General features: G+C 35.2%; 1 pseudogene; it reads right to left on the reverse strand.

The window, feature by feature from the left end:
- Positions 1–14,554: 14,554 nt before the first annotated feature.
- LOC140601867 (E3 ubiquitin-protein ligase Mdm2-like) lies at positions 14,555–16,155 on the reverse strand (annotated as a pseudogene).
- Between the last annotated feature and the right edge of the window lie 674 nt (positions 16,156–16,829).

Here is a 16,829-nt window from a genome sequence, read left to right on the forward strand (position 1 = left end):
ATAAATATTGTTGTCTGTCCTACATGAATGCAAACTATTTCTGATTTTGTTTTCTAATTTGAATGGAAAAGAACACATTTGCCAAACCAGTGGCCACATCCCATGTACCTGAGACCTTATCAATCTGTTGTAGCAACAATAACACACTGAGTGCCGCAGCTGTTGCTGGGCTAAGTGCTTGATTAAGTCTGGCTTGGAATACATTCTCCAGGAGCCGTCCAGTTTCTGAAGGAGCCAGATTTTTGATTTAAATAAAGATAGGAGAAGGACCACCACACTTGACTCTTTTAGGTATTTAAAGATTGAACTCATCTCTACCATCCCCTCCAGAATATAATATCATTTTAAAAAATTATTTATTTATGTGAAATTCACAAAAAAATTTATTATTTAAAAATGAACAACTAACTGGCATTTAGTACAATATTGTACTGGATGTTACAGCGTTATGCAGTCATTATCTCATCTAGTTCCAAAACATTTCCATCACTCCAAAGAAAACCCCTTACATATTAAGGAGTTTCTCCCCATATCCCCCACCTCCAGCTTGTGGCAAGCAATAATCTGTATTCTTTCTTCATGGCTTTATCTATAATGAATATATTTTTTAAAGATTTTTTTTTATTTATTCATGAGACACAGAGAGAGAGAGAGAGAGAGAAGAGAGGCAGAGACACAGGCAGAGGGAGAAGCAGGCTCCATGCAGGGAGCCTGATGCGGGACTTGTTCCCTGGTCCCCAGGATCACACCCTGGTCTGAAGGTGGTACTAAACCGCTGAGTCCCCCCCACCCCGCCCCGCTGCCCTGTAATGAATATTCAATACGAATAAAATCATACAGTATGTGTGACCTTATATATTGAAAGTTCATCCATGCTCTTATATGTATCAGTACTTCATTTCTTTTTATGGCTAAAAAACATTCCATTTTGTGTATATAACAATTTCTTTATTCTTTCCTCCACTGGTGACCTTTGGGGTTGTTTTTACCTTTTGGCTTCATTATTGTGAATAGTGCTACATTGTGAACGTGCATGAATGTATATTTGTTTGAGCTCCTATTTTCAATTATTTTGGGTATACACCTAGAGGTAGAATTATAGGAGTCATATAGTAAATTCTATCTTCAACTTTTTGAAGAACCAACAACCTCTTTTCAGAAATAGTCAAACCATTTTGCATTCTACCAGCAATGAACAATGGTTTCATTTTCTCCATTTCCTCCAATTGCCAATATTTATTTTCCTTTTTTTTTTTTTTTTGATTCCAGCCATTCTAGTGGGAAGAAAATGGTATCTCACTGTGGTTTTGATTTACATTTTCATAATGACTACTGATGTTGAGTATCTTTTCATGTGTTTATTGAGCCTTTGTGTATCTTCTTTGGAGAAGTGTCAATTCTGGTACTCAGCCCATTTTTTAAAACTTTTTTGTCTCTCTTGTTTAGTTGTAAGAGTGTTTTATGATCCTGGATATTAGATCTTCATCAGATATATGATTTGCCAACGTTTACTCCCATTCTAAAAGTTGTCTTTTCACTCTCTGGATGTTTTCTGATGCTCAAACATTTTTTCTTTAATTTTAGTAAGGTGTAATTTATCCATTTCTTTCTCTTTTTTTGTGTGTGCATGCTTTAGAGTCATGTCTGACCAGATCATTATTATTTTTGTGTTAACTTCAGCACTCACCATAATGACTTTCACATAACTGGCCTGTTCTGTATTTCTACAATTTTTTTAATGTTTTATTATTTTTTATTATTTTTAAAGATTTCATTTATTTATTCATGAGAGACAGAGAGAGAGAGAGGCAGAGACACAGGCAGAGGGAGAAGCAGGCTCTCTGCAAGGATCCTGATGCAGGACTCGATCCCAGACCTGGGATCACACCCTGAGCCAAAAGCAGATGCTCAACTGCTAAACCACCCAGGCATCGCTACAAAATTTGTTTAAAACTGGGTTTTGTTCTGTCCTAATATGGTATGGGCTCAATCTAATGATCATTACCATGTTTGAGCATCCTTTAAGTGACTTTCTTTATTCTTTAATATTAAAAGTGATCTGAGTACTTTCAAAGGGATATGTGTAAGTTTTCAAGGTATCCAATTTACTAGAAGCTTAAAATATTGGGACTAGAAATATATTTGAGATCTCATATCCCAACTTCTACCAATGCAGGGATTCCCTTTGATTCTGTTCCTCATGGATGACCATCACACTTGAATTCTTCCAGTGACAAGGAGACTCATGCCTCAGAAGGGTCATGTTGTGTAACTGAATAGCATTAATTGTCATAAAACTTTTCAAAAATGATATAAACTCAAGGGTGCCTAGATCACACAGTTGGTTAAGTGTCTGACTCTTGGTTTTCACTCAGGTCATGATCTCAGAGTCCTGAGATCAAGCTGAGCACAGAGCCTACTTAAGACACTTTGTCCCTCTGCCTGTCCCCCGTCCCAATCTCTCTCTCTTTCTCTCTTTCTCAAATAAATACATCTTTTTAAAAAAGATGTAAACTCTAACATATTTCAACATTATTCCATTTGACCTACTTTTACTATCCAAAGCTACACAATATGAAGGTATATTTTTAAGGTAGTGTGTCAGATATGCAAAATTATACAGTGTCTTTCTTATGTATTCAAGCTAAACAGTTACCATACCAATAGCTCTTAGTTATTCCTAATTTGGATTCTAGATATTTCATCCTCTAGATTACCGTCCTCTAATAAAATTTCATTTTGTCTCAATGTTCTTCAAGTGTAGGAGTCAGAATAAAACAAAATGCTCAACTATGATCAAAGGCAAGAGATGTAATTATTTGTACATCATGATTTTATTAATGAAACTCTTGTTGCTAACTTCCTTATTAGTGAGCCTCATTTAGATGAAGCCTGTTTCATGTACTGTCATTTATTTTTGCCCTAGTGACAATACCAACTCCCAAGGAGAGCTCTATGTCTCTGCATGTGAATTAAGGTGTTTTCCCCCCATTCTGAAGTATATTATCAGGGCCTCCAGGACCACACAAGGAAGGTTTACAATACCTTACAAGGAAAATGTACTATTTTAACATCAGACTACCTGAAACATATTGTATCTTGGCTGTAAAATGGATATTATTTGTGCGTCAGTTTCTGATTTATTTTTTTAGAATATATTGGCTTATGCCGACTCTGCATGTAACCAAGAGGATGAATTATCTCTCCTTATAGTCTTATATTTTACTCTATCTAGACTTTCTTTGTAGTAGTATAGAGTGTGTGTGTGCGTGCATGCGCGCATGTGTGAGAGAATGTGTTAATGTGTGGAGAAGAATATTTCTACATGTAGTCACAAACAGCAATAAAATTGCTGACTACATGGAGTTTCATCCAGATAGGCATCAAATTTTATTCTCTTGGTTCCTAACTGTATTTCTGGGGTTTTTAAAAGAATTTTTTAAAGATTTTATTTTACCTAACTATATTTCTTTTAAAATCTGAGTGATGATATTTTTTCCCATTTTTTAAAATGCAAAAAATATGCAAACATAAAATTTATCATCTTAACAATTTTTAAGCATGCAATTCAGTGTATCATATATGTGCATAGTGTGTAACCCTCACCACCACCCATCCCTAGAACTCTCTCCATCTTGTAAAGCTACAATTCTGTTCCCGTTAAACAATAAACTCCCTCCATTGTTTCTCCCCAGTCCCTGAGAAACAACATTCTACATTCTCTCTCTGATATGACGCTCTGATGACCTCATGTGTGATAGAAAGAGAGAGAGAGAAAGAGAGGGAGGGAGACTGGTTTATTTCACTTAGCATAATGTTCTTAAAGCTCATCCATGTTGTAGCATATGTCAGAGTTTCCTTCCTTTTTAAGGCTAAATAATACTCTCTTGTTTGTATATGCTACATTTTACTTATCTATTCACCTGTCAATAGAAACTTGGATTGTTTCCATGTTGTAACTATTATAAATAGTGCTGCTACAAACATGAGTGTACAAATCCTATTTTCAATTTTTTGGAGTATATAGATGGAAATGGAATTGGAGGATCATGTCATAATTATATTTTTAATTTTTTGAAGAACTGTCATACTTTGTTTTCCATAGCAACTGCACCACTTTGCATTCCCCTCAACAGTATGCAAGGGTTCTAATTTCTCTCCACATTTTCACCACCACTTGTTTGTTTCTGTATTATTATTTTTAAATAATAGTCATCCTAATGGATGTGAGATAGTATCTCATTGTAGTTTTGATTTGCATTTCCCTAATGATGAAGCGATTGTTTTTTAAGCTTATTTTGGATAAGGCTTGAGGCTTAACAGGTTTGATGTCTGTCAAAGACATAACTGGTAGTATTGTTAGAAAGTGAACTCATAGGAGGAAAAGTTGGCAGTCACTGCAATGATCCATTGGTCAGCTTTGGTGGATTAATATTCCAAGAATTCTCAATTGCAGGAACAATTGCCTCTGGTTTCTGTCCTTATCTACAAAAGACTTGAAGGGACTTACTCCAATCTCTGGTGAAAATATTCAGAATGAATCAGCATTTGAGTAATGTATATCATTATCAGTATAAAATAATAAAGAATAGACAGAAAATCAGCTTAGGGCAGTGTAAAGCTAATTTTCTGTATGAGTGTGATAAGAAGCAGAGGAAATTCTTCCTGTGTGATATATCAAGGTGATAATGTGCCCCATTAGGACAATTTGTTTTATATTTCTTAAAATAGATATGACTGAGAAAATGACAGATGGAGGTCAGGAAAAAATTCATGAAGTCCTTCACCTTATATTCATAAATCAATGACTTGGTCCCAGAGAGGTGGCTAAAAATATATTTCTCTTTCAGATGAAGGAGATTAGGTTGTGAAAAGAAGAATGTGATAGCTGAAATGACTGAGAACATCACCTCCGTCATTCACACTCTACTATAGCATTATGAGGAACACAAGGAACATGATTTTCTTTTCTTTCACTTTCCAGTAACACACAGATCTTTCCCTCTGTCTCCCTGTCTCCTCTTCGCTTCCCTTATCTTCCCCTGTCCTCCTCCCCTAAACCCTCTTTCTTTCTCTCACATACAGGTACAGCTTTCCATTTTATAGATGAAAACCATATGGGTTTATAGTCAGAAAAATAATTGGGTTCAGCCAAATGTTTGGTCTCTGGCAGGGAATAGTTAAGGAAGAAATAATTTAAATGAAACTGCACCAAGTATTTTCATGAGGGAAGAATTTGAAAAAAAAAAATACCCAGAAGAGATTATGTTGAAACAATAGTAATGCCTGAAAAAATAGGCTTTAGATGTTTTTCACTCTTAGAAGGCAATACCAGCATCAACTCCCAGAAGAGATCAGTATGTGAAATGACAATCTTAGGTTGAGAATAAAATCAGTAAAGTTCAATGTGAAATACTGATTTTTTAAAATAATTCCTTTTGAAATATCTGTAATCTTTTAAACTTATAATCAGGTACAACCTAAACTATAATGAAGGTACTTAACATGTCAGGAAACAAGGAGAAAGAGTCAAATGGCAAGGTAGTGTTATGAATTTCTAGTGAGATTTGCACTCTTGCTTCTGTTTTTTATTGCATTCCATAAGCGTCACAGAAAAAAAAATCCTTTAAAGAAATACATTCTACAGCTTATCACTCATGTTGGAGAAAACTCGTTTAATGCTTTTGTTGGCCATGATACTGAAAATAAGTCTTGATTGAAGCAAGCACAGTCATATATTGAAGTACACAAATAGACGCATTTGCTTGGTTTATTCTCCAGCCTTGCTGCACGAATGCAAATGAGCTTTTCCAAGCCCAGTTTCAAGCTGTCAAGTGACAAGGGAGGGGGGACAGGAAAAAAAAAAATCAATTGAGTTAACCTAGCACAGAAGTCTACAGATTAATTATGTTTTAAAAAGCTGAAAACAATGTGTTTTTTGTTGGCAACTTGAAAGATTGGTGCCTGAAATACTCCTTAATATTATGTAAACAAATGGAGCTTAATCAATTGCAAGGACAGCAGTCACCATACCCATAAAGGGTATAGAGTAAGGTTGTTATTTTCTTTTCAAATAAATGAATAGGGCACAGAAGACAGGAGTTCTTTTGCAGCTGCAGACTGAATTTATATATTGCTTACAGGATGGTGACAGATTGGCATTGTGACTTCAAATGCCAAGTAGGTATCAGTGTGCTTATTCTTTCTGTGGGGACTCCAGAATCCTAGGGACTCAAGGGCAGTTAAACAGATACTCATTTTATCCCTGGCATTTTGTAGTAGAGACATGACCTCCAATGCTTATAAGGCTGTGGAACATCCTCATTACTGTTTTTGGTTCCCTTGGATGGATTAAAACCACTTTACTACAGGATTGTTATTCAGCCATCAATTCAGTTAATCAAAAAATATCATTACTTTGGTTGTTGACCCACCTCTGACTTCAGTGTTGGGAAATTTACTTACTGGTTAGCTATTTCATGTTGATTGAGAATCCAAGGATGGTTAGCTCTGTATACTTGAATAAGCAGAGAGGTAAAGTTGAGCTCTGACCAATTTAATGGAGGAGCCCTAAACTAACCATATGGAACTCTGGGAAGTGCAGACTACAGGCCAAGTAGCAAGGCTGTGCTTTGGAAGATAGAGGGACTCTGAAAATAATAGATGCCTTTGAGGTCTACCTAGGACATGCAAGCATTAAAGGCTTTTTAGTAATTAAAAAATACTTTATAATGAAATCCAGAGGAAAGTAAAATGATTTGGTATGGTTTGGAATGGCCCATGTTCACCAATTGGCAGCAAGAAGTTAAGGTGGAGATGGGGATAAAAGAGGACAAGTTAATTTGCTTGAAACTGAAGGAAGATAACTTCAGTTTTTACAATTTTAGATGAGATCAGAGATGTTGCAGAGATAAAATGCAGGTTTTGTGGAGAAGCACTAAAGATAACTTTCTGAGATTATTTTTACCTTTATGAAATGAAAAATTAGAAGAGAGAATTTGGCAATGCATTGGAAATAGAGGATACTTCGAAGACATTTTCCTGCTTTCAGTTGGAATTCATATGGGTATGTTTAGATTACAGCTGAATATAGAACATTGGCTACAATCTGCAACAGGAAATAGCAAAGAGCATATTATTAATTAGGACTCTTGTTTTTGCCCAGTGTTTTCCACTTATTTCATTAACAATGTATCTATTACCTTAAACCCCCTACTGATCAGGGATAAGCAAAATTATATATTTTGTTGCATTAACTCATAATTACCTAGCACGTTCATGCTGTATAATCTCAGGTTTCACTTTATTAGTAAATATGCTTTATAATTGTGCAGCCCACATAGCTTCAATTGAAGGGTTTGAATGTGTTTTCCTTCCTGCATTTATTATATTGACTTTGGTTAATAGCCATATGCATTTGTTGAATACGGTCTTAATGCAGATACTTTTTAATTCTTTTTTATCAGATCCATCCTCATATCCCTATCCTGTAAGGAATAAACATATCATAAAGAAAAGTCACTGAAAAGTATGTGCCCATTAAATTCTGTTGATGAATACACAAAATGCCTGAGTAACTAAACAATATACAGATATGAAAAATCCCTGTAGTCTTATAATACACACACACAAACATATATATGTATATATGTGTGTGCATGCACACAGGCATACATTTAGATGTGAAGGTTGACATCCTAAAAATAAATTTTTATTCTCACAGTAAGCCAAGTTACAGTACTTTGTTAAGCAAAAGCATTAAATTATTCTCATTTTATGCATTGCCATCTGGCATACTTGTACTTTTTTTGTGAATCACAGAAAAAGCAATTCAAAACCAGACATTAAATAGACTCATAAGTAATTATCGACATATTAAGTAGTTTCTGAAGACAGGTTTGAACACATACATTCCAACAGGATTTTCTTAGGTTGATAGCCATAAGCGTGTTCATTGAGAAAAAATATTTTATAATATTATTGTAAAATAACTTGGCAAACTGTTTCTATGTACATCTGCTTGAATATTCTTAAAACATGCTACATTACAAAAGTAGTTCTGTGATTCATACTCATCCCCTTTTCTGTGACATTTTTCAACATTTTATTAATGGGGAAGGAATCCTTATAATGAAAAAAAAAAAAAAAGCCTTCATCCTGAAAACACCCAGATTGTTCTGTCATATACATCTCAGGATTCTGCACATTTGGAGGGAGAGTGGGTGGAGTTAATCTACTTTATTTGTGGAACAGGGCTCATGTCAAAGGGACCACTCAAATGCTCTCCCAATTGCTTGTGAAAATAACATAATGATGTCATGGGAAAACTTATTCCATTTTTTTTGTATAGTCTTGATCTTAAGAAATATGCCTTTATATTGAACCAAAACAGATGCCCCTGCTAGCACTACTAGTCTGCAGGAGACTGTCATGCCACATGGAAGCCATTTGTAATTCTGGTCACACTAGTTTACAGGTTGTTGAGCCTCTTGAAATGTGATCTTTGGAAATAAGCACAGTATTCCAAATATGGGGTCCAAGAAAGAGAGGTTCTCACTTTCAGTTTTCCTAATAGAAATATTAAAATTATTCACAGACTGCATTTGTCTTGTCTGGAGACACTGCAAACTGTTGCCTAAAATTGATCTTGACTCATTAAGATCATGAATATTTATTAAATGTTTTTTTGTCTTCTCATATATGTGTATCTAAACACAGACGTTTGTATTAAACTCTATTAGATCCCATTCTATTAATTGTTTCTGATTTTAACCATTAGGGAATCTTCTTTTAACAACCTCTTTATGTTTCTGACCATAAAAATAAAACATCTTTTAGGACAGAAACAGTGAAAAAGATTGGACAAAATGGACAAATATTAGAAGCAGGGCAAAAAATATATATAAAATGCCTAAAACGTCACCATTATGTGTAATAATTTTATATACTACTTTTTTCCACTTAAAATTACTTTATGGGGTGGCTCAGCAGGTTAGCAACTGCATTCAGCCCAGGGCATGATCCTGGCATCCTGGGATCAAGTCCCACATTGGGCTCCCTGCATGAAGCCTGTTTCTCCTTCTGCCTATCTCTCTCTCTCTCTCTCTCTCTCTCGTGTGTGTGTCTCATGAATAAATGGATGAAATCTTTAAAAAAAATTACTTTATGGATATTTTATTGCACCATTCAATATTCTTTTGAAATCTGATTTCTAGGAAGAACTGAGTAATATTTGACAAAATGGATGTATTTAGTTAAATAGTAGATGGTTATTAAGTGTGTGTCTGTCAATTTTTTTCTATTGAAAATAATACTACTAAACACATACTTAAAATTTTGTATGCATTTCTCAATAACTTTAGAATAAATTACTGGATATAGACTCCTTAGATTAAAATTGTGGGTATTTAAAGGCAATCTTACTGCATTTTGCCAAACTAAAATTCATTCTCAAGGTGAATTTTATTTTCTAATATATAAATCCAAATAAAAAAAGATATGTGTATATATAGTATTTATAACATATATGTACATATAACATAAGTTTATATGTGTATATATACACATGTGTAGATAAGTTTTTGTGTATATACATATATGTGCACTTGTATATGTGTGTGTATAAAGATAGATATAAGAGTAAGTAGAAAGGAGAGAACCTGGAAAGATTCTATCAGGTATTATTATGACCAATCTTATAGCTGACTCTTAACCATGGGGTTGAATTTGTTGTGTCAGGGTTTAAGTGTTACATTGTGCTATCAGACTAGTCCAGAAATTTATACCCTATGTGTGGGATACAAAAGTACTATGATGGACCTGACTTGTATTTTACCTTTCCTGTTTCTTTGACAAACATTTTGGTAACAATGGAACAATGAAAGTCTAAAATTTTAGTAGGGTATTACCATTGCATGAAAAGATTCATATGTGAAATTCATCCAGAAGTAACAATAAAACTTCAACCTTTAATGGGCTCTGATAAAAATTGTTGCTGTTATTTTCTGAGAAAACAAATTCTTTGGTTGTTGCAAAGGTTTACTTATAAGCATTGATGGACTGTGCTGGGTTAGGCACTATAGTTCATTTAGAGTAATAAAAGAATGTTCCTTTTATTCTGAAGATCTTACTCTCTAAATGGGGATACTGAAAAGTAAACAATGATCTATGCAGTGATATAGATATGCACAGAGGTCTGTGTGAGATTCCCTGTGACACTCACTCCTGGCTTTAATCTTCCACTTTAGCACTCTCTTTCTTCCCTCCTCCCTATCTCTGTTCTGTAGTGACTAAAATAGTGTAATGGGACATAAAAGGATAATGGGTGGGCAAACAATGGACAAAGATATTTAATTAAACAGAAGTACACTCTACCCAAGACCCTATCTTCAAAGAAAATTAAATTTCCTTTAGGCAAGAGCAGTCCAAGAACTTGCCAGCACTTTGCTAATGGCATATTCTGGCACTTGCTTACAACCCTATATACCTGTTCTCTGCTTGCCATTAAGCAGAGAAAGAGGGATATTCTGTGGGGCGGCAGGGGTACCAGACCAGTTCTGATCCCTAAATAAACTGATGTATCTCTGCATTGGCACCACTCATTGCTGATTTACCTGTGAGAATGCCTTTGTTGCACAGTCACTGATGTTTACACATCTAAAATGTGTAAGAGCCAAGAATGCCAACAAGAGATCAGTATCCACCTCTGCAAGTTAGAGGAGCCACAGGCTTCAGTCTCCACCAAAAAAACTCCTAATATTATTATTTACAAGTCCCACCTTATTGTTTCTATAAAATTGGGAACTATCACTCCTTCTCTGTAGCCTACAGATTGGTAACTCAGATTGAGAATTCGAACTATTGTCTGGACATCTGTGAGGGACTAAATGCAGAAAAAGGCTGCAGATGACAATAGTGTTGACCTTCACACCAATAACAAAGGAGATTAGGAAGTAACACAGTTGGGAGTAAAGGATCTGCTATCTGGAGTGGGTGTGAGAAAACCTAGCTACATGGTGAAGAACCAAAGGACCATGGTAGTCAAAGTATTTCCTTAGCCACATCACCAATGACTAGTTCACTATGAAGTCTGCACCACACCTTTAGGTTGTGAAGAGAAAAGACTCTAAAGCTATAGGTGTACATGAGAGGGTAAAGGTGATGGTGGTGAATAGGGTTCTAACAGAGCTTCCTTGCAACTTCTGGGAAGCATCAGCAAACAGGTCTTCATCCAAATCCTTGTAATAGATGAAGTGACTAAGAACTGAATCCTCTAATGAGGTCAATGAGAACCACTTAAGGAAATAATAGTACATGAAGGAAAGTAAAACAAAAAGTATCCTGAGAGGCAGAAAGAAAGCCACAACACGTGATGTCCTAGAATTCAGGGAAAGAGCATTTTTTAAAAACATTGAGTGATTAAAAATATCAAATATGAAGAAGACTCAGAAAAGAGAAGTGATCTTAGCAACAAAGAGTTGATAGACGATCACAGAGAAGGCAAAGCCAGATTGTTGTGAGTTGATGAACAAATAGGAGATGTGAAAATTAGAGACAGTAAGAATAGACAGTTATTCCAGGATTGCTACATGGAATTTGATGAGGATGAGAGAGACCTGAAGATGTTTAAATGATTATGGGATGCGATCAATATACGATAGCAAATATTCCCTCTCTCTGTGGTATCATACATGTCAGTCTTAATTCAAGCCCTTCCGTTCTCAAGCAGCATGATTTTGGACATTTCTCTAAGTTGTCTTCTCTTCACCTGTGAATGTGGGTCCACATCCTCTCAACCAATGTCAACTAATTGTTTTCTTTGAAGTCACTGCAGAAAGAGGGAAAAATCAATGTAGCCAGGTCTCTTAGGAGGTAGCAGGCTATAGATTTGAGAACTCTGGCAAATGAATTAATCTTTCAAAAGGGGAAGGTCTCTCTTAAGCTGTGGTATGTGTAAAAGATAAAAATAAGTGTTCAGGCACATTTACCGTTATGGGTTTGACATTAACAGATTTCTAATTTTAATGGCACTTGTTTGTTCTGAAATAAGAGAATTATCAGCTCCAAGTAGGAAGATGAAGATTTAAAATAGCTAGCAGAGTGATGGTGAGAGAAAGTTTACTGAGACAACAGGGTTGTCAGACTCTGTTGGTGCCCATTTGATGCTAGAGAAAATCACACTTAAAGGAACAGCACTTTGTGAGGTCCATTTTTCTCTGAACAGTGTCCCTACTCGCATTTGGTTAGGGAAGTATCATTGAAATCTACACGGAGAAGGTAGTGGGTCGGAGTGAAATAGGGTATAAATAGATCATGGAAAGTAGAAAGGATATAAGTGTGGAGATCATGGTCAGATAAAAAGCAAGTTGGAATAAAACTAATTGGAGAGCTAGGAGGGTGGATAAACAGGTGTGAAAACAAAACCCAAACCAAACTAGGGTGTTTATAAGCAGAACTTTTCTAGGAATTACAGATCAGGTATGTATCTGTGTGAATATATATTTCAGAAGGTTTGAGTCAAAGATGAGGTCACTCATTTTATCCTTGTTGTCCTTACATAACCATTAATGATTCTGCTTTCATTTTTTTCCATAACCAAACACTTAATAAATTATTTGTAAATTAATAAATACACTAAACCTGAAAAATGTGAAAAATGAAGACTATGTTAGTGATCCATAGGTGTGCAGAAATTCCAACTGCACATAGATATGAATGTTTTATAAATAGCATAATCACTACAGACATACACCCTAGATACACATTGTTGATAATCTCATTTATGCCACTGACTATCCTCAAAAAAGATGAGTTCTACTTAGTTCTAGTTGATGTGTTATAAATCCTAAACTAATGAAGTTTTGCTGTATGTGAGGACCACTCTTTGGCTGATGTACTAATCCCTTTGTTTCTTGCTTACATATGCATCCATGAGTAAGCTGTGTGTGTGTGTGTGTGTGTATGTGTGTGTGTTTTCTGAAGTTTATAACAATACACTGTTAGTGACTGGCACTCAAAGTTGTGCAAAATGACTCCTCAGCTGTATTCTAAACTTGCAATTCAGTTGATTTTATTGCCCTCATCCAAGTCTGCACAACTATCACAAAAGAAAGGTATCAAGACCCTAAATCAAACTAGTTATTCACAGTATTTTGCTTCAAATAAGATTCATATTTAAACATGAATCAAGAAATTAATATACATGGTTTGAGAGATATTTTAGAATCCTATGTTTTGACCCTGTCTTTCTTGAAGAAATGTGACACAGAATTTCTGGATAATTTAGAAAAAAAGTTATAACCTTTCTAGCTAGTTTTAAAATGAACATTTTTTTCTATCAGATTTCTAAATTTATCTTTCTGAATTCATTGGTTTCTAGAACTTTCCATAAACAGTGTTCTGAAATCTAGGAAACTACTGGACACTATGTAAGCCAGACCAAGAATATACTTCAAAGTGTCTTAGATTTGTGTATCAATTTAGGAGAAACAATTGGTTTTGCCAAATCCTGAAATCAGGTGCTGGGAAGAGTATGATATCCCAATCTATATCCCCCTGGGACCACTATGGAGCCTTAAAAAGTTCTGTCTAATGGATAAATGATGCCTATTACCAAAGACTTCTTAAGTGACAACATCTTAACCACTAATCCCTTATATACCAAAGTGGCTGGAGAAGAAGTACACTTTAATTACATGGCACCAAATATAACTACCAATTTATTTTTTATCTGGAAAAAGTATTTTAAGAGGCTCTGAAAGAGGAGGGAAACTAAGAATTGCAAGATTAAAGGGTATTTAAATTTTTAATATTAAATCTTTCACACAAACTTTTTTCTTCTTACATGAAAAGTACTAAATAAGTTACATTTAAATGCCCTACTTATGTAAAAATAAAATTAAGTACTTCTCATTTTAGAGAAAGTGGATAAGATTTAAAATATAAGGAACAGGAATAAAGGATGAGCAGTATATCCAATCCAAATTACATCAAAACCCAAATGTAAAATATAAACAGAACTTACATTTTTCCTAAAAGGAAGTAAATATTCAACACCAACCCCAGTAGATAAATTACACTGATGAGAAGAAATATAGATGAACTAAGATTCTTGCTTTGACATATATAAAAACAGGATACCTTTCATGTTCGTTTAAATGTTTAGGGATATACTGTTAGAAATGTATATTTATACTTTAATGGACAGGTCAACTAAGAGAGATATCACAGTCATTTGAATTAGTTGTCTTCATACTGGGTAAGGCTTGCTTCTCTCTTCTTTTAAGCTTTATCAAGGTATAATAGATATAAACTACAAAAAATTACATTATTGTATTGTATACATTTTGATAAGTTTGGACATAAGCATACACCTATGATATCACCACAATCAAGATCCTAAACATATCTATCACCTCAGTTTCCTTGTGTTCTTTTTGTGTGTGTTTGAGTGTGTAAGAACACTTGACGCGACATCAATCCCCAAAGTATTTTAAGTACCTAATTCCGTGTTAACTGTATGCACTATGTTGTACAACAGATCTCCAGGACTTACTCATCTTGCATATTTTTTGAGCTTCTTTGCACATGTAAAACATGCCATAAGATGTCCTATATTGCAATGGACAATGTGATTATTTTTAGGTCAACCTTGGCAAATCACATGAGAATCAGTGGCATTAAGGACAAAACTAGGTTCCATATTTTCTTCTTTGTCTCATGTTTTTTTAACACTCAAACTCCTTGACATCTTCTTGGCTGCTATGTGATGCAATTAGAAGTTGATGTCTGAGAATAGTGCTTAGAACTGGGAGGTTTGTGTGATCATCATTTTCTTCACCATATGACTTTTTAGAATCATCTACTGTAGTTCTTTGTGGGTTTGTTTGTTTGCTTTGTTTGTTTGTTTGTTTCTACAATCAGAACATCAAAGCCCTCTTCTACTTGTGTTGACTTTTCTAGTTGGCTTTTACAGATATTTTCTCTTTCTCTTTATGAAGCCAGTTCTCACCAATTGCCCACCATCTGTTGCAGTGAGGTGGAAGGGGAGGATTCATTTCATTTCATAAATTATACTTCCAGTAGTCTGCTGAGAAAGTTTCAGAATCTTCTTCAAGTGAATCTATATCATTCTCTCCTGCATGATTTGCCTTGATGTACTTCATCATCTTCCTCTGAGAGTTATTCTTCTTCACTAAGACTATAATCTTCTGAATCAAGACTCAACTTCAAATTCTACAGCAAAGTAATCTAAACCTGAATCTTGATCCCACCATCCGAATGTTCACTTACAACAGCATCAAGGTCTGGATTTGCTGGAGTCTCTGGATTCTTTGCTACTGCTTCTTCACAATATATCTCCCTTATTATACATAAAGTGAAGCTTTCATCAAAGAAAAGGAAATACTATCAGATTTCTGGTGCTTTCTTTTTCATTCACCAGGTAATTCATCTGAATTTTCATCTAGTCAGAAGTCATCTCTTCTTCTTTTGAATTCACCAGAATATTCTTTTATCCCAGGCTTGTATGTGTGGGAGGACAGTAGGTCCAGAGGAGGAGGCCCCGGCAGTGAAAGCAGCAAGACCTTGATCAGAAGAGTGAGGGCTGCCCACCAGCTGGGCTTCTTGCTCTATCTTTCTCCCCATCACTGAGGCTTCTGAGGTCCCCTAGTGCACCTCCAGGGCATTTATTTATGCCTGTGCTCCCAGGCCATGTAGTCCCACCAGGTTCCCCTTTCATTTTCAAAATTTCCCAGGTTTGGACACAAATTCGTTTTTCATCTTATATAAAAATCACTGGAAAGTAGAAGCCGAGGAAACACAAGGGCAGGATGGGTGCTTGAAGGATCATCCAAATGGGTGCAGAATTCATGGCCCAGCAATGAGTGGAAAATAGAGGGATATTTTAAGTAAGGATATTAAATGAGTACATGTTATTAAAACATATTTTTATTTTTTCATATTAAAAATAATTAAATGAATGCTAAAAACTCAAATGTGAGTCCCCAAACATTATAGACAGCAATTCAGTAGAACATCTGGGAACCTATATGCAGCAAGCATCTAATATTCACAGTGGTGAATGATTCCATGTGATGCTCCTCTGATTTAATTACCTTCAGAAGTCCAAGTTTGATTCCTTTCAAAATGTAGCATCTTTTGCAAGCCTAACAAGTTAAAAGTTTGAGCTGGAGAATAGAGCCATTACAAAATAAAAGTAATCAAACAACTCTTACAGATCTCCTAAAGCAATGATTCACACAGGATTTCACACAAAACTCCCATTAATGCTAATGAAATTGGGTAAGTTACAGGCTGAAACTCTCCCATACATTGATAGGTGAATAGTTCCCTGAGGTACTAACTTAGATGAGGGAACTTAATTTTCTCTCCACTAATCCTCTCTGGAAGAAAAATAAGAAATAATGCTTCACAAGTTAGGTTTCTTTTTAAAGTAGATGGCACAAATTCAGAATCATTGGCGTGAATTTATCAAAAGCCACATTAGGACATCAACTAGCTCATTTTCAACCAATCAAACCATCTTCCATTCAGATGGATACCATTTGGTCTAAGTCTCAAGGAGTCAGTCTTGTTTGTGGCTCTGAAAATAACTCATTAAACCCATTCCATCTTGCTTCTTCAAGATTCTAGAAAAGGAACTGTGCAATTATGTGAGGGAACTAGTTGAAAAGAAATAGAAATTCCTGATTGCCTTAGTATGAACTGACGAGTTCAGTTGCTGATTTAATTAGCTGCCTAGGGAAAGAAAGATCATGAAATGTTGAGTTAGAAACAATATAAGATCATTCAAAGACATACAAGTGATA

Source organism: Canis lupus, chromosome 12 (genome assembly GCF_048164855.1).
Source record: "Canis lupus baileyi chromosome 12, mCanLup2.hap1, whole genome shotgun sequence".
NCBI lineage: Eukaryota > Metazoa > Chordata > Mammalia > Carnivora > Canidae > Canis > Canis lupus.